Raw genomic sequence first — 22,320 nt, forward strand, 5'->3', positions numbered from 1 at the left:
TGACGCTGTGAGACAGCAGTGTTAACCCGGGTCCCTGGCACTGTGAGACAGCAGTGTTAACCCGGGTCCCTGGCACTGTGAGACAGCAGTGTTAACCCAGGACCCTGGCACTGTGAGACAGCAGTGCTCCTTCCCACCGTATTCTATGTAACCTCCTCCAGCCCCACAACCCTCTGAGATCTCTGCGTTCCTCCACTCCCAGCCTACCTGATATCCATTTTGCTTCAACATTCGCCGCCAGTGCCTTCTGCTCCTGGGCCCTGAGCTCCGGAATTTTCTCCCTGGATGTTTCTCTCTCACCTCTTTCAAGACTCGCCTTATGGTTGTTTAACTTGGTTACCTCGGACCCACTTTGCCAATTGCCGACCTTCGGTGTCCGCACTGGCTGTCCTTTGCGACGCCCACGCAGGCCGCCCTTACGGCCCACGCAGGCCGCCCTTACGGCCCACGCAGGCCGCCCTTACGGCCCACGCAGGCCGCCCTTACGGCCCACGCGGGCCGCCCTTACGGCCCACGCGGGCCGCCCTTACGGCCCACGCGGGCCGCCCTTACGGCCCACGCAGGCCGCCCTTACGGCCCACGCAGGCCGCCCTTACGGCCCACACAGGCCGCTCTTACGGCCCACGCAGGCCGCCCTTACGGCCCACGCAGGCCGCCCTTACGGCCCACACAGGCCGCCCTTACGGCCCACGCAGGCCGCCCTTACGGCCCACGCAGGCCGCCCTTACGGCCCACGCAGGCCGCCCTTACGGCCCACTCAGGCCGCCCTTACGGCCCACACAGGCCGCTCTTACGGCCCACGCAGGCCGCCCTTACGGCCCACGCAGGCCGCCCTTACGGCCCACACAGGCAGGCCATCGCTACCCAAGCCGGCTGACCTTCGTGACCCACGCATTCTGACCATCGCGACTCACCCCGCCTTCCTTACCTTCAATGCCAATGGGGTGCCTGCTTGTTGCTCACGATTTAACTCCAATCAGGGGCATAGGAGGATAGGGCAATGCACACATCAGGTACAGAGTTCAACCAGTTCCTTTGAACCGTCTTCAGCTTTGTGGGGACGAAACATCAAACCTGACAGAAGTAGGTCAGCTTGAAGGGCAACAACAACAAAATGCTTCTTTTACTCAGCACCGGATACTCCTGGGAGGTGCTCTGACAGCCTTAAGGGTTTTTGGCATCTTTTTAATGTGTTGTCACAGGTCAGGTACAGCAGCTTAGTGTTTTCATTTAGAGTCAGCTGTAGGTTAATAGCGCACTCTGAGCTCTCAACCTCAAAAGGAATTTTTCACCACCGTTCAAAATCTGAACCTTCTCTCATTCTCCGGTACTTCCCTGCCTCCAACACACATGGGCTTTGCATCCTTATTTGCGTTGGAACAATTGACAAAACCGTACCTCAAGAAGCCATCTTTAGGCTGCTTTGTCAATGAGTTCGGTTTCTTTGTCGGCTGTTCACCAGAGGCCCTGGAGCTCTGTACAGAGCCAATGCTCGCACTGCTCTGTCCAGTCTGGACTCTCCTGAGCAGCTCTCTCCAGCAGATACAGATGGGAGATCCTGGCCGGTAGGTGCACTGCCTATTTGGTTCTCTGACTGTCTCTTCCTTGTAACAAAAGGATCACAGTCCTCTGGCCGCACTTGCTAGCAGCTGGAAAATGGTAGACGCTTTCCTCTGTGCTTTCGCGCCTAAAGCACGTACTTCCGAGGCGCTTGATGCCACTTGTCCATGCAGGGCATGTGACCTGCTCACTGCTGCCACCTATGGTCAGAAGACTGAACACAGCCTCATCTTGTTCTCAATTTAAATGCCGGCAGCAGCCTATAGGCATTTGTATAGGATCGGATTGGATTTGTTTATTGTCACGTGTACTGAGGTACAGTGAAAAGTATTTTTCTGCAAGCAGCTCAGATCATTCTGGACATGAAAGGAAAATACGTAATAGGGCAAACCTAAAATACCCAATGTAAATATACAGACACAGGCATCGGGTGAAGCATACGGAGTGTGGTACTACTCAGTAAAGAAGATGTGTGGAGAGATCAGATCGGCCCATCAGAGGGTCGTTTAGGAGTCTGGTGACAGCGGGGAAGAAGCTGTTTTTGAGTCTGTTCGTGCGTGTTCTCAGACTTCTGTATCTCCTGCCCGATGGAAGAAGTTGGAAAAGTGAGAAAGCCGGGTGGGAGGGGTCCTTGATTATGCTGCCCGCTTTCCCCCAGACAGCGGGAGGTGTAGACGGAGTCCATGGATGGGAGGCAGGTTTGTGTGATGGACTGGGCGGTATTCACGACTCTCTGAAGTTTCTTGCGGTCCTGGGCCGAGCAGTTGCCATACCAGGCTGTGATGCAGCCCGATAGGATGCTTTCTATGGTGCATCTGTAAAAGTTGGTAAGGGTTAATGTGGACATGCCGAATTTCCTTAGTTTCCTGAGGAAGTATAGGCGCTGTTGTGCTTTCTTGGTGATAGCATCGACGTGGGTGGACCAGGACAGATTTTTGGAGATGTGTACCCCATGGAATTTGAAACTGCTAACCATCTCCACCTCGGCCCCGTTGATGCTGACAGGGGTGTGTACAGTACTTGGCTTCCTGAAGTCAATGACCAGCTCTTTAGTTTTGCTGGCATTGAGGGAGAGATTGTTGTCGTTACACCACTCCGCTAGGTTCTCTATCTCCCTCCTGTATTCTGACTCGTCGTTATTCGAGATCCGGCCCACTATGGTCATATCGTCAGCAAACTTGTAGATGGAGTTGGAACCAAGTTTTGCCGCGCAGTCGTGTGTGTACAGGGAGTAGAGTAGGGGGCTAAGTACGCAGCCTTGCAGGGCCCCGGTATTGAGGACTATCGTGGAGGAGATGTTGTTGTTTATCCTTACTGATTGTGGCACCGGTATTGAGGACTATTGTGGAGGAGATGTTGTTGTTCATCCTTACTGATTGTGGTCTGTGGGTTAGTAAGTTGAGGATCCAATTGCAGAGTGAGGAGCCAAGTCCTAGGCTGTGGAGCTTTGACAATGAGCTTGTTCGATATGATCGCTTCTCCCGCGATCGGGACCACTGCGGGAATGCCGGACCCTCCCAGCACCCGCCCGCGGTTCGCAGCCCGCACTGCAGAAAACCGTGCCTCAAAAACGCCTCTAGATCTTTGACCGAGCTTTTGCACTCCTGTCCTTGATATCTCCAATTGTGGCTCGATGTCAAGCTATGGGGTCGATATGCGAGGCACCTTGGAAGGTTTGGAGGGGTCTGGTGACTCCAGCAGATCACAAGTGTGGCCGACGCTTAACTGAAGCGACCCAGCAAAACATTCAGGGCCGTGAGAAAAGCAGTGGCTCAAGAGCAACCCCCCCCCCCCTCCCCCGCCCCTGCCCCTGGACCTGTGAGTAATCAGCCGTGTTGCCACTTGCCGCCTGAGAACGAACGGAAGGGAAATCATTCAGGAAGGTAGATGGAGAGGGGATCTTTTTCAGGTGAATCCCCGGGTAATATCACCTTCCACCTCGCCGCACGCTTCTCGACAGTTTCGAAATATCAACGGGGCGTTGACAAACCTCACCCCAGTCCCAGCGGCCGCACCTTGCCCCAGATCGGGCAAAGTGCGGAGGGATTAGTTCTCGCTGGGTCAGGGCAAAAAGAAAGGACGAGGGCAAGTCACAAATTAATCGGGAGAGATTAGACACACTCGGGCATTTAAATGTGAGAGATGGGAGGAACTGGAACAAGGAAATCTGTCAGCCACACGCTCAACGACCAGGTGTGAAAGAATGAGAAAGCTTGTGTGGGTACTGACATTTAGTCAGTGCTCACATCGCCTGGGGTTTCAGAATGACTTCGCCACCTCCCCCAGGTACGATTGTGGGCTGGGTATTTTTTTTGTTTGTACCCCTGGAGGAGGTAATTGAGAAACAGTCAGAATTTTAATTCGAGGACGGGGTCCACACGAAGCCCCTGCCTTCCGAGTCAATCCATCCACCCTGTGCAGCCCCGTAACTCCCAGGGAGATCAGAAAGTAGTGACGGCCGCCCCCGACCTTCTCTCCGAAAGGAGACACTTCTCATGGGTCTACACAGAAGAGAAGCTCATTGGTCTCATCCACCCCACACCACCTCAGCATGTTCCTCACAGGCAAGGCAGTAATTGTATTGAGGAACAGGCACGGACGTAATGCAGGAAACACAGCAGTAAATTACTGCACAGGACGATACACAAACAGCTATCAGATAATAAGATTAAAATGTGTTCAGTGATTTTAGTTGAAGGATTAATATTATCCGCAGCGATTCCGTGGAGAACTTCTGTGCTCATCTTCCAATTGAGGGTTTACTAACCTCTAGAGACACCGGCATATCTTCCAGATGACACTCCCAGTGTCCATCCTGAGGGAGCGCCGCACTGTCAGAGGGCCAGTACTGAGGGAGCGCCGCACTGTCAGAGGGTCACTATAGAGGGGGTGCTGCACTGTCAGAGGGTCAGTACTGAGGGAGTGCCGCACTGTCAGAGGGTCAGTACTGAGGGAGTGCCGCACTGTCAGAGGGTCAGTACTGAGGGAGTGCTGCACTGTCAGAGGGTCAGTACTGAGGGAGTGCCGCACTGTCAGAAGGTCAGTACTGAGGGAGTGCTGCACTGTCAGAGGGTCAGTACTGAGGGAGTGCCGCACTGTCAGAGGGTCAGTACTGAGGGAGTGCCGCACTGACAGAGGGTCAGTACTGAGGGAGTGCCGCACTGTCAGAGGGTCAGTACTGAGGGAGTGCCGCACTGTCAGAGGGTCAGTACTGAGGGAGTGCCGCACTGTCAGAGGGTCAGTACTGAGGGAGTGCCGCACTGACAGAGGGTCAGTACTGAGGGAGTGCTGCACTGTCAGAGGGTCAGTACTGAGGGAGTGCCGCACTGTCAGAGGGTCAGTACTGAGGGAGTGCCGCACTGTCAGAGGGTCAGTACTGAGGGAGTGCCGCACTGTCAGAGGGTCAGTACTGAGGGAGTGCCGCACTGTCAGAGGGTCAGTACTGAGGGAGTGCCGCACTGTCAGAGGGTCAGTACTGAGGCAGTGCCGCACTGTCAGAGGGTCAGTACTGAGGGAGTGCTGCACTGTCAGAGGGTCAGTTCTGAGGGAGTGCCGCACTGTCAGAGAGTCAGTACTGAGGGAGTGCCGCACTGTCAGAGGGTCAGTACTGAGGGAGTGCTGCACTGTCAGAGGGTCAGTACTGAGGGAGTGCCGCACTGTCCGAGGGTCAGTACTGAGGGAGTGCTGCACTGTCAGTGGGTCAGTACTGAGCGAGTGCCGCACTGTCAGAGGGTCAGTACTGAGGGAGTGCCGCACTGTCAGAGGGTCAGTACTGAGGGAGTACCGCACTGTCCGAGGGTCAGTACTGAGGGAGTGCTGCACTGTCAGTGGGTCAGTACTGAGCGAGTGCCGCACTGTCAGAGGGTCAGTACTGAGGGAGTGCTGCACTGTCAGAGGGTCAGTACTGAGGGAGTGCCGCACTGTCAGAGGGTCAGTACTGAGGGAGTGCCGCACTGTCAGAGGGTCAGTGCTGAGGGAGTGCCGCACTGTCAGAGGGTCAGTACTGAGGGAGTGCCGCACTGTCAGAGGGTCAGTACTGAGGGAGTGCCGCACTGTCAGAGGGTCAGTACTGAGGCAGTGCTGCACTGTCAGAGGGTCAGTACTGAGGGAGTGCCGCACTGTCAGAGGGTCAGAACTGAGGGAGTGCCGCACTGTCAGAGGGTCAGCACTGAGGGAGTGCTGCACTGTCAGAGGGTCAGGACTGAGGGAGTGCCGCACTGTCAGAGGGTCAGCACTGAGGGAGTGCCGCACTGTTAGAGGGTCAGAACTGAGGGAGTGCCGCACTGTCAGAGGGTCAGTACTGAGGGAGTGCCGCACTGTCAGAGGGTCAGCAAGAGATAAGAGATATTATGAGCAGTTGTGCGAGCAGTGAAGGAGACTCACTCTTGTAACAGATTTTCTGGTTAAAAAGAGAATCAGTAATAAAACAGAATGGGCTGGACATGGGGGCTGGTTTAGCACAGTGGGCTAAACAGCTGGCTTGTAATGCAGAACAAGACCAGCCTTGTGTTCAATTCCCGTACCAGCCTCCCCGAATAGGCACCGGAATGTGGCGACACAGTAACGTCATTGAAGCCTACTCGTGACAATAAGTGATTATTATATTATTATAATTATACTCAGGGTGTTTGGCATCACCGATGGAAAGGTAAACAGGGTTAATGCTTCTTGTTGACGATCTGTGGTTTGAATTGAGCTCCACAATGCCCGACACGTCTGTTGGGCATTTCCAGAATTGTTGTTTGTTGGAGATTATGGAAGTGATAAAGGAAACAAGAACAGGTACAGGCCGTTACCTGATTCATTTAGCAGAAACCTTATTGCAGAAATAGCCTCGGAAAGTGGGGTAAATGGGAGGGCCTAGAAAGGGGTCCAGACTGTGAAATGCTGGAATTCCAGTCCATTCCGGCTGCTCCGTGGAACTCGCTCCATACATGCCCCTTTTCCCCCACTTTGTATGATGGATAAGTTGAAACAGGCGAATCCTGGCTCTGGGTCACTGTCCGTGTGGAGTGTGCACATTCTCCCCGTGTTTGCGTGGGTCTCACCCCCACAACCCCAAGATGGGTAGAGGGTGTGCAGGGTAGGTGGATTGGACATGCTAAATTGTCCCTTGATTGGAAGAAAAAGAATTGGGTACTCTAAATTAAAAAAAAACAAAAGTTGATAAGTCGCCAGGGCCGGATGGATTGTTTCCGAGCTTACGGAAGGAGGTCAGGGAGGAGATAGCAGATTCTCTGAGGATGAATATCCAATCCTCACTAGACACAGGGGAGGTACCAGTCAACTGGAGAAATGCAAATGTGGCCCCGTTGTTCAAAAAGGAATCGAAGGATATGACGAACAATCATAGGCCAGTTAGTCTTACGTCAGTGGTGGGCAAGTTACTAGAATCAATCCTGAGAGACAGGATTAACTGTCACATAGACAGGCCTGCACTAGTCAGCGATAGTCAGCATGGATTTGTTAAAGGAAGGTCTTGCCTCACAAATTTGATTGAATTCTTTGAGGAAGTGACAAGAAGGGTTGATGAGGGTAGTGCAGTGGATGTGGTGTACATAGATTTCAGCAGGATGTTTGACAAGGTCCCACATGGCAGATTGGTCAAGAAAGTGAAAGCCCATGGTTTACAGGGAATGTGGCAAACTGGATAAAAAAACTGGCATAGCAACTGGAAACAAAGTGTAGCGGTCAATGGCTGCCCTTGTGAATGGAAAGGTGTTTGAAGTGGTGTTCCACAGGGCTCAGTGGTGAGAGCCTGACTGTGTTATATATTAGCGATTTGGACGTGAACGTGGGCAGCACGATTGGGAAATTTGCAGATGACACTAAGATTAGTCGAGGGGTGGACAGCGTAGAGGATAGCTAATTCACAGTAACTTCATTGCAGTGTTAATGTAAGCCTACTTGTGACAATAAAGATTATTATTATAATCATCAAAACAACATACATGGGTTGGTGGAGTGGGCGATAAAGTGGCAGATGGAATTTAGCATAGAGAAGTGTGAGGTCATGCATTTCGGGAAGTCAAACAGTTGTCAGGAGTACAGAATAAATGGGAATTTACTAAGAGAGGTCGATGATGTGAGAGATCTTGGCAGACAGGTACAAAGGTCCATAAAGGCAGCAGCTCAAGTAGACAAGGTTGTTGAGAAAGCAGATGGAATGGTAGCCTTCATTGGCAGAAAGGATGTCCCGAGGCGTGGTACGTTGGTGAGACCATGCAGACACTGCGACAACGAATGAACGGACATCGCGCGACAATCGCCCGGCAGGAATGTTCCCTTCCAGTCGGGGAACACTTCAGCAGTCAAGGGCATTCAGCCTCTGATCTCCGGGTAAGCGTTCTCCAAGGCGGCCTTCAGGACACGCGACAACGCAGAATCGCTGAGCAGAAACTGATAGCCAAGTTCCGCACACATGAGTACGGCCTCAACCGGGACCTGGGATTCATGTCGCATTACATTCACCCCCCACCATCTGGCCTAGGCTTGCAAAATCCTACCAACTGTCCTGGCTTGAGACAACTCACACCTCTTTAACCTGGGGTTACCCCTATCTCTGGATCTGTACAGACTTGATTACCTGAAAATGTTTGCATTGTAAGCATTGCCTTGCATCTTTGAATTTGTCTATATATATGTTTCTGGAACAGACCTCTTCATTCACCTGAGGAAGGAGCAGTGCTCCGAAAGCTCGTGTTTGAAACAAACCTGTTGGACTTTAACCTGGTGTTGTAAGACTTCTTACTGTGCTCACCCCAGTCCAATGCCAGCATCTCCACATCATTGGCAGGGGCATAGAATATAAAAGTAAGGATATAATGTCGGAATTGTCTAAAACACTGGCGAGACCACAGCTGGGTTAGGGGCTGGTTTAGCTCACTCGGCTAAATCGCTGGCTTTTAAAGCAGACCAAGCAGGCCAGCAGCACGGTTCGATTCCCGTACCAGCCTCCCCGGACAGGCGCCGGAATGTGGCGACTAGGGGCTTTTCACAGTAACTTCATTGAAGCCTACTCGTGACAATAAGCGATTTTCATTTCATTTCATTCAGCTGGAGTATTGTGGGCAGCTCTGGGCACCACATTACAGGAAGGATGTTATTGGAGAGAGTGCAGAGGAGGTTTACAAGAATGTAGCCAGGGATGGAAAAGTGTAGCTACGAGGAGAGATTGGATAGTTTGGGATTATTTTCCTTGGAACAGAGAAGGACGAGGGGGTGACAATTGAGGTGCACAAAATCATGAGGGGAAGAGATAGAGTGGGCAGGATAAAATTGTTTCCCCTGGTGGAGAATTCTAGAACCAAGGGACAGAGATTCAGGAGGTGTAGAGGGGAGACGAGGAAGAATGTTTTTACGCCGAGGGTAGCGGGGGTCTGGAATTCGCTGCCCGAGTTGGTGGTGGAGGCAGAGACCCGAAACTCTTTCAAAAAGTAGCTGGATCTGCACCTTAAATGCTGTCAGATACAGGGCAATGGACCGGGTGAAGGAAGGCAGGGTTAGAAAGGGAAGCCATCCAGTGCTGAATCTCGGATCGGCGACAGCAAATCATTTCTCTTCATTGTTCTCTACTTCTCCTAAGTCTCAATCTCCTCTTTTCTCCGCAGCGCCAGGTGGGGATTACGTGATTGAAATGGAAAGGCAGATACCAACGCGACAGAAATGCAATATCTGGCCGAGGGAAGGGAACGTGCTTATAACATCGGAAAGGTCAGTGGTTTGAACATCTGCCTCAACATTGACCAATGGGATGGGACGAAATGCGGTGCGAACAGGAATTGGGGGCATGATTTGGCACAACGGGCACCAATGAAGGGTATTCGGAGGGAAGCTGTGATTGGCTTACTGTATCAGGGACACACTGTGATTGGGTTATTGTCTCGGACACTGTGATTGGCTTACTGTATCAGGGACACACTGTGATTGGGTTATTGTCTCGGACACTGTGATTGGCTTACTGTATCAGGGACACACTGTGATTGGGTTATTGTCTCGGACACTGTGATTGGGTTATTGTCACACGCACTGTGATTGGGATATTGTCTCGGACACTGTGATTGGGTTATTGTCACACACACTGTGATTGGGTTATTGTCACACACACTGTGATTGGATTATTGTCACACACACTGTGATTGGGTTATTGTCTCTGACACACTGTGATTGGGTTATTGTCACACACACTGTGATTGGGTTATTGTCTCACACACTGTGATTGGGTTATTGTCTCACACACTGTGATTGGGTTATTGTCTCACACACTGTGATTGGGTTATTGTCTCACACACTGTGATTGGGTTATTGTCTCACACACTGTGATTGGGTTATTGTCTCGGACACTGTGATTGGGTTATTGTCTCACACACTGTGATTGGGTTATTGTCACACACACTGTGATTGGGTTATTGTCACACACACTGTGATTGGGTTATTGTCTCTGACACACTGTGATTGGGTTATTGTCTCACACACTGTGATTGGGTTATTGTCTCACACACTGTGATTGGGTTATTGTCTCACACACTGTGATTGGGTTATTGTCTCAGACACTGTGATTGGGTTATTGTCTCACACACTGTGATTGGGTTATTGTCACACACACTGTGATTGGGTTGTCACACACACTGTGATTGGATTATTGTCACACACACTGTGATTGGGTTATTGTCTCTGACACACTGTGATTGGGTTATTGTCTCACACACTGTGATTGGGTTATTGTCTCACACACTGTGATTGGGTTATTGTCACGGACACTGTGATTGGGTTATTGTCACACACACTGTGATTGGGTTATTGTCTCACACACTGTGATTGGGTTATTGTCTCACACACTGTGATTGGGTTATTGTCACACACACTGTGATTGGGTTATTGTCACACACACTGTGATTGGGTTATTGTCACACACACTGTGATTGGGTTATTGTCACACACACTGTGATTGGGTTATTGTCACACACACTGTGATTGGGTTATTGTCACACACACTGTGATTGGGTTATTGTCTCACACACTGTGATTGGGTTATTGTCTCACACACTGTGATTGGGTTATTGTCTCTGACACACTGTGATTGGGTTATTGTCACACACACACTGTGATTGGGTTATTGTCTCTGACACACTGTGATTGGGTTATTGTCACACACACTGTGATTGGGTTATTGTCTCTCACACGCTGTGATTGGGTTATTGTCACACACACACTGTGATTGGGTTATTGTCACACACACTGTGATTGGGTTATTGTCTCTCACACACTGTGATTGGGTTATTGTCACACACACTGTGATTGGGTTATTGTCACACACACTGTGATTGGGTTATTGTCTCTGACACACTGTGATTGGGTTATTGTCTCTCACACTGTGATTGGGTTATTGTCACACACGCTGTGATTGGGTTATTGTCACACACACTGTGATTGGGTTATTGTCACACACACTGTGATTGGGTTATTGTCTCTCACACACTGTGATTGGGTTATTGTCACACACACTGTGATTGGGTTATTGTCACACACACTGTGATTGGGTTATTGTCACACACACTGTGATTGGGTTATTGTCTCACACACTGTGATTGGGTTATTGTCACGGACACTGTGATTGGGTTATTGTCACACACACTGTGATTGGGTTATTGTCACGGACACTGTGATTGGGTTATTGTCACACACACTGTGATTGGGTTATTGTCACACACACTGTGATTGGGTTATTGTCTCACACACTGTGATTGGGTTATTGTCTCACACACTGTGATTGGGTTATTGTCTCAAACACACTATGATTGGGTTATTGTCACACACACTGTGATTGGGTTATTGTCTCACACACTGTGATTGGGTTATTGTCACACACACTGTGATTGGGTTATTGTCACACACACTGTGATTGGGTTATTGTCACACACACTGTGATTGGGTTATTGTCTCTGACACACTGTGATTGGGTTATTGTCACACACACTGTGATTGGGTTATTGTCTCTGACACACTGTGATTGGGTTATTGTCACACACACTGTGATTGGGTTATTGTCTCGGACACTGTGATTGGGTTATTGTCAAACACACTGTGATTGGATTATTGTCTCAGACACTGCGATTGGCTTATTGATTGATTGATTGATATTTATTGTCACATGTACAGTGAAAAGTATTTTTCTGAGTCAGGGTGAATGTACACAGTACGTACATAGTAGATAAATGAATAATCCACAGAGAACATTGACAAATGGTACATCGACAAACAGTGATTGGTTACAGTGCGGAACAAGGGGCCAAACAAGGGCAGGATAGGGTGTTGTGAATAATGTTCTTACAGGGAACAGATCAGTCCGAGGCCCAGTCGCTGAGGAATCTAGTACACCCTGTGTCTCACACACACTGTGATTGCGTTATTGTTTCACAGACGGTAGCACAGCACGGTAGCACAGTGGTTAGCACTGTTGTTTCACAGCGCCAGGGTCCCAGGTTCGATTCCCGGCTTGGGTCACTGTCTGTGCGGAGTCTGCACGTTCTCCCCGTGTCTGCGTGGGTTTCCTCCGGGTGCTCCGGTTTCCTCCCACAGTCCAAGGATGCGCAGATTAGGTGGATTGGCCGTGATAAATTGCCCCTTAGTGTCCAAAAATGGCTGAGTGGGGTTACTGGGTTGCAGGGATGGGGTGGAGGCGTGGGGCTTAAGTTGGGTGCTCTTTCCAAGGGCCGGTGTAGACTCGGTGGGCGGAACGGCATCCTTCTCCTGATTCCATGATGGGGTTATTGTCCCAGTCACACTGTGTTTAGGCTATTGGCTTAGGGAGACTGTGATTGGTTAGCATTTGATGGTAGGCATTCGCCACTGCACGATAAACATGTGTATACACAGCGCCTTGAAAGGCGCTTGCTGTGCCAGCTCCCTGCTCACTGTGAGCATTTACTGTGCACTGTGTGGGCCACGTGATTCTCTCTCCCTCCCTCAGGTTCCCGAGAACATGCACACTCATTTCTGCCGTAGATGCAGGGCTTGAAGCCGCATATTACAGCAACGTTCTTGTGCCATGACATTTGAAAAAGGTACAACAGTGTGTGTCTGCTCGTTTTCTGTGTGGGTCGGCGCAGTAATCGCGCAGTAATCTCGGCCAGAAGAAGGCGAGGTTATCCACAACTCTCTTGTGGGGTTCCCAGAGATGGTTAAAAAAAAAGAGAGGACAGCGGTGCGGTGGATTTTAGAGAGCAGAGAGTCGCGGGGCAGGAGGAGAGATTCAGCAAACGGAAGGCAAGTGTTCCACCAGCGTCGTCGCCTCAGAGCCTGAATGGGTGGGCATGTGTCGGTATCAAGTGTCTCCGACACTGAAAGATAAAACTGCTCCCTGCTCTTAGTTGTAGTCTCTTGTGAAATGCCTCGCACAGACTGGCAGTTCCAATATATAAGATGTTCTCCTCCCAGCTCAGTGAGACAACTCTCTCTCACTCCTTGCCTGAATCGTGGCCCATTCCGCAGCCATTGCGCTGCGTCACTATTGACAGATTTTGTGTGCCATTGTAAGCATATCGTTGTGTAGAAAGACAGAATGTCACTGACCGCTCTGTTGTCGCGAGGACAGACTGAACGGCTTTACAACCAATTAACTACTTTTGAAGTATGACCGCTGTGTGTGTCCCACTCACATCGCAGAGATGTGACCATATAACCTAAACCAACATTCCAGCGCCATTTCTGAGGGAGAGCTGCACTGTCAGAGGGTCAGTACTGAGGGAGTGCCACACTGTCAGAGGGTCAGTACTGAGGGAGTGCCGCACTGTCAGAGGGTCAGTACTGAGGGAGCGCTGCACTGTCAGAGGGTCAGTACTGAGGGGGTGCTGCTCTGTCAGAGGGTCAGTACTGAGGGAGTGCCGCACTGTCAGAGGGTCAGTACTGAGGGAGTGCCGCACTGTCAGAGGGTCAGTACTGAGGGAGTGCCGCACTGTCAGAGGGTCAGTACTGAGGGAGTGCCGCACTGTCAGAGGGTCAGTACTGAGGGAGTGCCGCACTGTCAGAGTGTCAGTACTGAGGGAGTGCCGCACTGTCAGAGGGTCAGTACCGAGGGAGTGCCGCACTGTCAGAGGGTCAGTACTGAGGGAGTGCTGCTCTGTCAGAGGGTCAGTACTGAGGGAGTGCCGCACTGTCAGAGGGTCAGTACTGAGGGAGTGCCGCACTGTCAGAGGGTCAGTACTGAGGGAGTGCCGCACTGTCAGAGGGTCAGTACTGAGGGAGTGCCGCACTATCAGAGGGTCAGTACTGAGGGAGCGCCGCACTGTCAGAGGGTCAGTACTGAGGGAGTGCCGCACTGTCAGAGGGTCAGTACTGAGGGAGCGCTGCACTGTCAGAGGGTCAGTACTGAGGGAGTGCCGCACTGTCAGAGGGTCAGTACTGAGGGAGTGCCGCACTGTCAGAGGGTCAGTACTGAGGGAGTGCCGCACTGTCAGTACTGAGGGAGTGCCGCACTGTCAGAGGGTCAGTACTGAGGGAGTGCTGCACTGTCAGAGGGTCAGTACTGAGGGAGTGCCGCACTGTCAGAGGGTCAGTACTGAGGGAGTGCCGCACTGTCAGAGGGTCAGTACTGAGGGAGTGCCGCACTGCCAGAGGGTCAGTACTGAGGGAGTGCTGCACTGTCAGAGGGTCAGTACTGAGGGAGCGCCGCACTGTCAGAGGGTCAATACTGAGGGAGTGCCGCACTGTCAGAGGGTCAGTACTGAGGGAGTGCCGCACTGTCAGAGGGTCAGTACTGAGGGAGTGCCGCACTGTCAGAGGGTCAGTACTGAGGGAGTGCTGCACTGTCAGAGGGTCAGTACTGAGGGAGTGCCGCACTGTCAGAGGGTCAGTACTGAGGGAGTGCCGCACTGTCAGAGGGTCAGTACTGAGGGAGTGCCGCACTGTCAGAGGGTCAGTACTGAGGGAGCGCCGCACTGTCAGAGGGTCAGTACTGAGGGAGTGCCGCACTGTCAGAGGGTCAGTACTGAGGGAGGGCCGCACTGTCAGAGGGTCAGTACTGAGGGAGCGCCGCCCAGTGGGTGGGTCAGTACTGAGGGAGTGCCGCACTGTCAGAGGGTCAGTGCTGAGGGAGTGCCGCACTGTCAGAGGGTCAGTACTGAGCGAGTGCTGCACTGTCAGAGGGTCAGTACTGAGGGAGTGCCGCACTGTCAGAGGGTCAGTACTGAGGGAGCCGCACTGTCAGAGGGTCAGTACTGAGGGAGTGCCGCACTGTCAGAGGGTCAGTACTGAGGGAGTGCCGCACTGTCAGAGGGTCAGTACTGAGGGAGTGCCGCACTGTCAGAGGGTCAGTACTGAGGGAGTGCCGCACTGTCAGAGGGTCAGTACTGAGGGAGTGCCGCACTGTCAGAGGGTCAGTACTGAGGGAGTGCCGCACTGTCAGAGGGTCAATACTGAGGGAGTGCCGCACTGTCAGAGGGTCAGTGCTGAGGGAGTGCCGCACTGTCAGAGGGTCAGTACTGAGGGAGTGCCGCACTGTCAGAGGGTCAGTACTGAGGGAGTGCCGCACTGTCAGAGGTCAGTACTGAGGGATGCCCTGCAGGGTCAGTACTGAGGGAGTGCTGCACTGTCAGAGGGTCAGTACTGAGGGAGACCCGCACTGTCAGAGGGTCAGTACTGAGGGAATGCGGCACTGTCAGAGGGTCAGTACTGAGGGAGTGCCGCACTGTCAGAGGGTCAGTACTGAGGGAGTGCCGCACTGTCAGAGGGTCAGTGCTGAGGGAGTGCCGCACTGTCAGAGGGTCAGTACTGAGGGAGTGCCGCACTGTCAGAGGGTCAGTACTGAGGGAGCGCCGCACTGTCAGAGGGTCAGTACTGAGGGAGTGCTGCACTGTCAGAGGGTCAGTACTGAGGGAGTGCCGCACTGTCAGAGGGTCAGTACTGAGGGAGTGCTGCACTGTCAGAGGGTCATTACTGAGGGAGTGCCGCACTGTCAGAGGGTCGGTACTGAGGGAGCGCCGCACTGTCAGAGGGTCAGTACTGAGGGAGTGCCGCACTGTCAGAGAGTCAGTACAGAGGGAGTGCCGCACTGTCAGAGGGTCAGTGCTGAGGGAGTGCCGCACTGTCAGAGGGTCTGTACTGAGGGAGTGCTGCACTGTCAGAGGGTCAGTACTGAGGGAGTGCCGCACTGTCAGTGGGTCAGTACTGAGGGAGTGCCGCACTGTCAGAGGGTCAGTACTGAGGGAGTGCCGCACTGTCAGAGGGTCAGTACTGAGGGAGGGCCGCACTGTCAGAGGGTCAGTACTGAGGGAGTGCCGCACTGTCAGAGGGTCAGTACTGAGGGAGTGCCGCACTGTCAGAGGGTCAGTACTGAGGGAGTGCCGCACTGTCAGAGGGTCTGTACTGAGGGAGTGCTGCACTGTCAGAGGGTCAGTACTGAGGGAGTGCCGCACTGTCAGAGGGTCAGTACTGAGGGAGTGCCGCACTGTCAGAGGGTCAGTACTGAGGGAGTGCCGCACTGTCAGAGGGTCAGTACTGAGGGAGTGCCGCACTGTCAGAGGGTCAGTACTGAGGTAGTGCTGCACTGTCAGAGGGTCAGTACTGAGGGAGGCCGCACTGTCAGAGGGTCAGTACTGAGGGAGCGCTGCACTGTCAGAGGGTCAGTACTGAGGGAGTGCCGCACTGTCAGAGGGTCAGTACTGAGGGAGTGCCGCACTGTCAGAGGGTCAGTACTGAGGGAGCGCCGCACTGTCAGAGGGTCAGTACTGAGGGAGCTCCGCACTGTCAGAGGGTCAGTACTGAGGGACCGCCGCACTGTCAGAGGGTCAGTACTGAGGGAGTGCCGCACTGTCAGAGGGTCAGTACTGAGGGAGTGCCGCACTGTCAGAGGGTCAGTACTGAGGGAGTGCCGCACTGTCAGAGGGTCAGTGCTGAGGGAGTGCCGCACTGTCAGAGGGTCTGTACTGAGGGAGTGCTGCACTGTCAGAGGGTCAGTACTGAGGGAGTGCCGCACTGTCAGTGGGTCAGTACTGAGGGAGTGCCGCACTGTCAGAGGGTCAGTACTGAGGGAGTGCCGCACTGTCAGAGGGTCAGTACTGAGGGAGGGCCGCACTGTCAGAGGGTCAGTACTGAGGGAGTGCCGCACTGTCAGAGGGTCAGTACTGAGGGAGTGCCGCACTGTCAGAGGGTCAGTAGTGAGGGAGTGCCGCACTGTCAGAGGGTCTGTACTGAGGGAGTGCTGCACTGTCAGAGGGTCAGTACTGAGGGAGTGCCGCACTGTCAGAGGGTCAGTACTGAGGGAGTGCCGCACTGTCAGAGGGTCAGTACTGAGGGAGTGCCGCACTGTCAGAGGGTCAGTACTGAGGGAGTGCCGCACTGTCAGAGGGTCAGTACTGAGGGAGTGCCGCACTGTCAGAGGGTCAGTACTGAGGGAGCCGCACTGTCAGAGGGTCAGTACTGAGGGAGCGCTGCACTGTCAGAGGGTCAGTACTGAGGGAGCTCCGCACTGTCAGAGGGTCAGTACTGAGGGAGTGCCGCACTGTCAGAGGGTCAGTACTGAGGGAGCGCCGCACTGTCAGAGGGTCAGTACTGAGGGAGCTCCGCACTGTCAGAGGGTCAGTACTGAGGGACCGCCGCACTGTCAGAGGGTCAGTACTGAGGGAGTGCCGCACTGTCAGAGGGTCAGTACTGAGGGAGTGCCGCACTGTCAGAGGGTCAGTACTGAGGGAGTGCCGCACTGTCAGAGGGTCAGTGCTGAGGGAGTGCCGCACTGTCAGAGGGTCTGTACTGAGGGAGTGCTGCACTGTCAGAGGGTCAGTACTGAGGGAGTGCCGCACTGTCAGTGGGTCAGTACTGAGGGAGTGCCGCACTGTCAGAGGGTCAGTACTGAGGGAGTGCCGCACTGTCAGAGGGTCAGTACTGAGGGAGGGCCGCACTGTCAGAGGGTCAGTACTGAGGGAGTGCCGCACTGTCAGAGGGTCAGTACTGAGGGAGTGCCGCACTGTCAGAGGGTCAGTACTGAGGGAGTGCCGCACTGTCAGAGGGTCTGTACTGAGGGAGTGCTGCACTGTCAGAGGGTCAGTACTGAGGGAGTGCCGCACTGTCAGAGGGTCAGTACTGAGGGAGTGCCGCACTGTCAGAGGGTCAGTACTGAGGGAGTGCCGCACTGTCAGAGGGTCAGTACTGAGGGAGTGCCGCACTGTCAGAGGGTCAGTACTGAGGGAGTGCCGCACTGTCAGAGGGTCAGTACTGAGGGAGCCGCACTGTCAGAGGGTCAGTACTGAGGGAGCGCTGCACTGTCAGAGGGTCAGTACTGAGGGAGCTCCGCACTGTCAGAGGGTCAGTACTGAGGGACCGCCGCACTGTCAGAGGGTCAGTACTGAGGGAGTGCCGCACTGTCAGAGGGTCAGTACTGAGGGACCGCCGCACTGTCAGAGGGTCAGTACTGAGGGAGTGCCGCACTGTCAGAGGGTCAGTACTGAGGGAGTGCTGCACTGTCAGAGGGTCAGTACTGAGGGAGTGCCGCACTGTCAGAGGGTCAGTACTGAGGGAGTACTGCACTGTCAGAGGGTCAGTACTGAGGGAGTGCCGCACTGTCAGAGGGTCAGTACCCAGATCCAATCGTCACCCCTGATGGAAGAGCAGGGTCTGCCTCCCCATTTCCAAGGGCCAACATTTAGTCTTCAATCTCCCCCCAGAAACATTAGATCTGCGTCATTAACACATTGTTGGCTGGGAGCGCTTTCTGTCCACAAATTAGCTGCTGCACTCCCTCATTTACGTTCACGGCCGCACTTTGAAAGTTCTTCATTGACTGAAAATGAAATGAAATGAAAATGGCTTATTGTCACTAGTCGGCTTCAAATGAAGTTACTGTGAAAAGCCCCTAGTCGCCACATTCCGGCGCCTGTTCGGGGAGGCTGGTACGGGAATCGAACCGTGCTGCTGGCCTGCCTTGGTCTGCTTTCAAAGCCAGCGATTTAGCCCTGTGCTAAACCAGCCCCTGTGAAGCTCGTTTGGAATTCCAGAGGTTATGGAATGTTCTTGAACCACTATTCTCTCTCTCTCTGTCTCTCTCTCTCTGTCTCTCTCTCTCTCTCTCTCTGTCTCTCTCTCTCTGTCTCTCCCTCTCTCTCTGTCTCTCCTCTCTGTCTCTCCTCTCTCTCTCTCTCTGTCTTCTCTCTCTCTCTCTGTCTCTTCCTCCCTCTCTCTCTGTCTCTCTCTCTCTCTGCTCTCTCACTCTCTCTGTCTCTCCTCTCTCTCTGTCTCCTCTCTCTGTCTCTCTCTCTCTGTCTCCTCTCTCTGTCTCTCCCCTCTCTCCGTCTCCTCTCTCTGTCTCTGTCTCCTCTCTCGCTTCTCTCCTCTCTTCTCTCTCCTCCTCTGTCTCTCTGTACTCTGTCTCTGTCTCTCTCTCTGTCTCCTCCTCTCTCTCTCTGTCTCTCTTCTCCCTCTCTCTCTCTGTCTCTCTCTCTCTCTGTCTCTCCCTCTCTCTCTGTCTGTCTCTCTCTGTCTCTTCTCCTTCTCTCTGTCTCTCTCCTCTCTCTCTGTCGTCTCTGCTCTCTGTCTCTGTCTGTCTTCTCCTCTGTCTCTCCCTCTCTCTGTCTCTCCCTCTCTCTCTCTGTCCTCTTCCCCCCCTGCTCTCTGTCTCTCTCCCCCTCTGTCTCTCTGTATCTGTCTCTCTGTCTCCCTCTCTCTGTCTCTCCCTCTCTCTCTCTGTCTCTCTCTCCCTCTCTCTCTCTGTCTCTCTCTCTGTCTCTCCCTCTCTCTCTGTCTCTCTCCCTGTCTCTCTCTCTGTCTCTCTGTCTCCCTGTCTCTCTCTCTCTTTGTCGCTCTCTCTCTGTCTCTCTCTCTCTCTGTCTCTCTCTCTCTGCCTCTCTCTGTGTCTCTCTCTGTCTGTCTCTCTGCCTCTCTCTCTGTCTCTCTCTCTCTGTCTCTCTCTCTCTCTGTCTCTCAGCCTCTCTCTCTGTCTCTTTCTCAGTCTCTCTCTCTGTCTCTCAGCCTCTCTCTCTGTTTCTCTCTCTGTCTCTCTCTCTGTCTCTGTCTCTCTCTGTCTCTGTCTCTCTCGCTCTCTCTCTGTGTGAGAGGGGGAGTGAACTCAGGTATCTGCAGGTTAGGGACTTTGCAGGAAAGGTCTGGAAGGGGTTCCCTTGATTGCCGGGATACACCCTGCTGGAGCGACTGCTGCTTCTGGATGTGGAAGGGGGGGGGAAGAATTGGGGATATATATAAGTGGCTGGGGGAGCAGGGAGGCGAGCAGGTGGTGACGATCAAGGAGAAATGGGAAGCGGAGTTGGGAATGGAGATCAATTGGGGAGTATGGAGTGAGGCACTGCGTAGGGTAAACGGGACCTCCTCTTGTGCGAGGATGAGCCTGATACAGTTTAAGGTGGTGCACAGGCTGCATATGACTCGGGTGAGAATGAGTGGGTTCTTTCAGGGGGTAGCAGATGACTGTGAGAGGTGTGGGCGGGGGCCAGCGAATCACACGCACATGTTTTGGGGTTGCGGAAAATTGGGAAGATTCTGGGCGGGAGTGTTCGCGGTCTTAGCCAGGATAGTGGAGGAGGGAGTGTACCCGGACCCTTTGGTGGCGATATTTGGGATTTCAGAGAAGCCGGAGCTCATGGAGAGGAGGAAGGCCGATGTCTTGGCCTTCGCCTCTCTGATTGCACGGCGGTGAATTTTGCTGGAGTGGCGGTCGCATCGCCACCGGGGGTAGCAGCTTGGTTGGGTGACCTGTACAACCTCCTGCGGTTTTAGAAGATAAAGTATGAGTTAAGGGAATCAGCAGGGGGGGGTTTGAGAAAAGGTGGGGGATGTTTGTGACCGTGTTTGAGGAGCTGTTCGTCACCAGGGGAGGGGGGTGGGGGTGATGGGGAGGGGGGGTGGAAAAAGGGGAGAAAATCTGTACAGACCGTTTCGCTGATTGTTGGGACGTATGTTTCCCGGGGTGTTTATTTGTTATAACTTGTTTTGATACATGTTTGTAATTAAATACATTTAATAAAAAAATGTAGAGAGAGAGTTGGGATTCAGAACAGAGAAGGTTAAAGGGAAATTTAACAGAGGTCATCCCTGGAGAGGCTGAGATACCTATCACTCTCGATATCGTGCTGGGTAAAACTTTCCACGTCTGCGTCGGTTTATTTTGCGACAGGTTAGAATTCAGCTACAGATTGGCCACGCTCTGACAGAATGGTGGGACTGGCCCAGGAGGGGCTGAATGGCCTCCAGCTGAACCTCTGTCCCTGTCTGTTTCACCGTTTATAGCACTGTAACTTGGGAGTGGCCAGGAGGGGGTTCAGGGTACATATTGAATTCCCAATTGGGTTTATTTGTGACTGCCTCTGGTCTCCACCCCAAGTGGAAATATCTCGGCCCGCAACCTGCAGAACTCTATCACTGTTTTAAATATTTCAGATTGCCCCTCAGACTCCTCTCTTCCACAGCCTCTGTCTGTTCAGTTTTTCCTGTTGCTTGTAACCTCTCGGTTCCTTTTTAAAATAAATTTAGAGTACCCAATTCTTTTCTTCCTAATTAATGGGCAATTTAGCGTGGCCAATTCACCTACCCGGCACATCTTTGGGTTGTGGGGGCGAAACCCACGCAGACACGGGGAGAATGTGCAAACTCCACACGGACAGTGACCCAGGGCCGGGATCGAACCCGGGTCCTCGGCGCCGTGAGGCTGCAGGGCTAACCACTGTGTCACCGAGGCGCCCCACGTGAGGCAGCAGTGCTAACCACTGTGCCACCGTGTCGCCCATGTGAAGCAGCAGTGCTAACCACTGCGCCAACGTGTCGCCCCCCCCCGGTGAGGCAGCAGTGCTAACCACTGCGCCAACGTGTCGCCCCCCCCCCGTGAGGCAGCAGTGCTAACCACTGCGCCAACGTGTCGCCCCCCCGGTGAGGCAGCAGTGCTAACCACTGCGCCAACGTGTCGCCCCCCCCTGTGAAGCAGCAGTGCCAACCACTGCGCCACTGTGTCGCCCCCCCGTGAAGCAGCAGTGCTAACCACTGCGCCACTGTGTCGCCCCCCCGTGAAGCAGCAGTGCTAACTCACTGCGCCACCGTATCACCCCCCCTGTGAGGCAGCAGTGCTAACTCACTGCCCCACCGTATCACCCCCCCGTGAGGCAGCAGTGCTAACCACTGCGCCACCGTGCCTGATACTGTTGCTAAGAACCTTCTTTTTGTCACCTGCCCCACTGCCTCTATACCTCGTTTAAAAAGTTAATTTGGCAATGAGACCAGTTCAAAGTAGCTCCAGGAAGTGGGACATGCAGACTCGCTGACTTTCACGCTGCAGTTGCTATGTTCCTGTTACGGACAAGGCGAGTTGGGGGGCAATTCATTCTTCCCAAACACGCAATGTGCTGAATACCTGGCCACTGGCCTCGCAGCCAGCTCTGCAACTTCCCCGTGTGTCTCCCGACACCTCCCATGTCAGTAACTGCCTCGGTTTGTGACCCTCCTTCCGTTGGTTGGCGTTTCTGAAGGCTGCGGGTCGAGATAATTAGGCTGTTTAGAAAGCATAAGGGACTCTTGAAATTTATAAATGGAGGCGTGGGCTACAGAAAAGGCAAGGAAGTTATTGCTGAGCCTTATAAATGACCGGTTAGAAGATTGTGTCAAATTGTGGACCTCAACACTTTGGGAAGGACGTTGAGGTCTCGTAGAGAGCGTGCGAGGGAGATTTTCGAGAACGTTCGCGGGGATTGAGGGACATCAGTGAATGTGAAAATGAAAATTGCTTATTGTAACGAGTAGGCTTCAATGAAGTCACTGTGAAAAGCCCCTAGT

The 22,320-nt window shown here is 53.1% G+C and overlaps 1 protein-coding gene across 2 annotated transcripts in view; it reads left to right on the top strand.

Moving 5' to 3' along the window:
* The first annotated feature begins 9,151 nt into the window (after positions 1-9,151).
* Positions 9,152-22,320, top strand: part of LOC119958969 (transcriptional-regulating factor 1-like) — a 123,133-nt gene continuing 109,964 nt past the window's right edge. For both annotated transcript variants that reach the window (XM_038787496.1, XM_038787498.1), the window contains exon 1: positions 9,152-9,273. The gene's annotated coding sequence lies outside the window, so the exon portion shown is untranslated. The remainder of the gene's footprint in view (positions 9,274-22,320) is intronic.

Source organism: Scyliorhinus canicula, chromosome 31 (genome assembly GCF_902713615.1).
Source record: "Scyliorhinus canicula chromosome 31, sScyCan1.1, whole genome shotgun sequence".
Taxonomy (NCBI): Eukaryota; Metazoa; Chordata; class Chondrichthyes; order Carcharhiniformes; family Scyliorhinidae; genus Scyliorhinus; species Scyliorhinus canicula.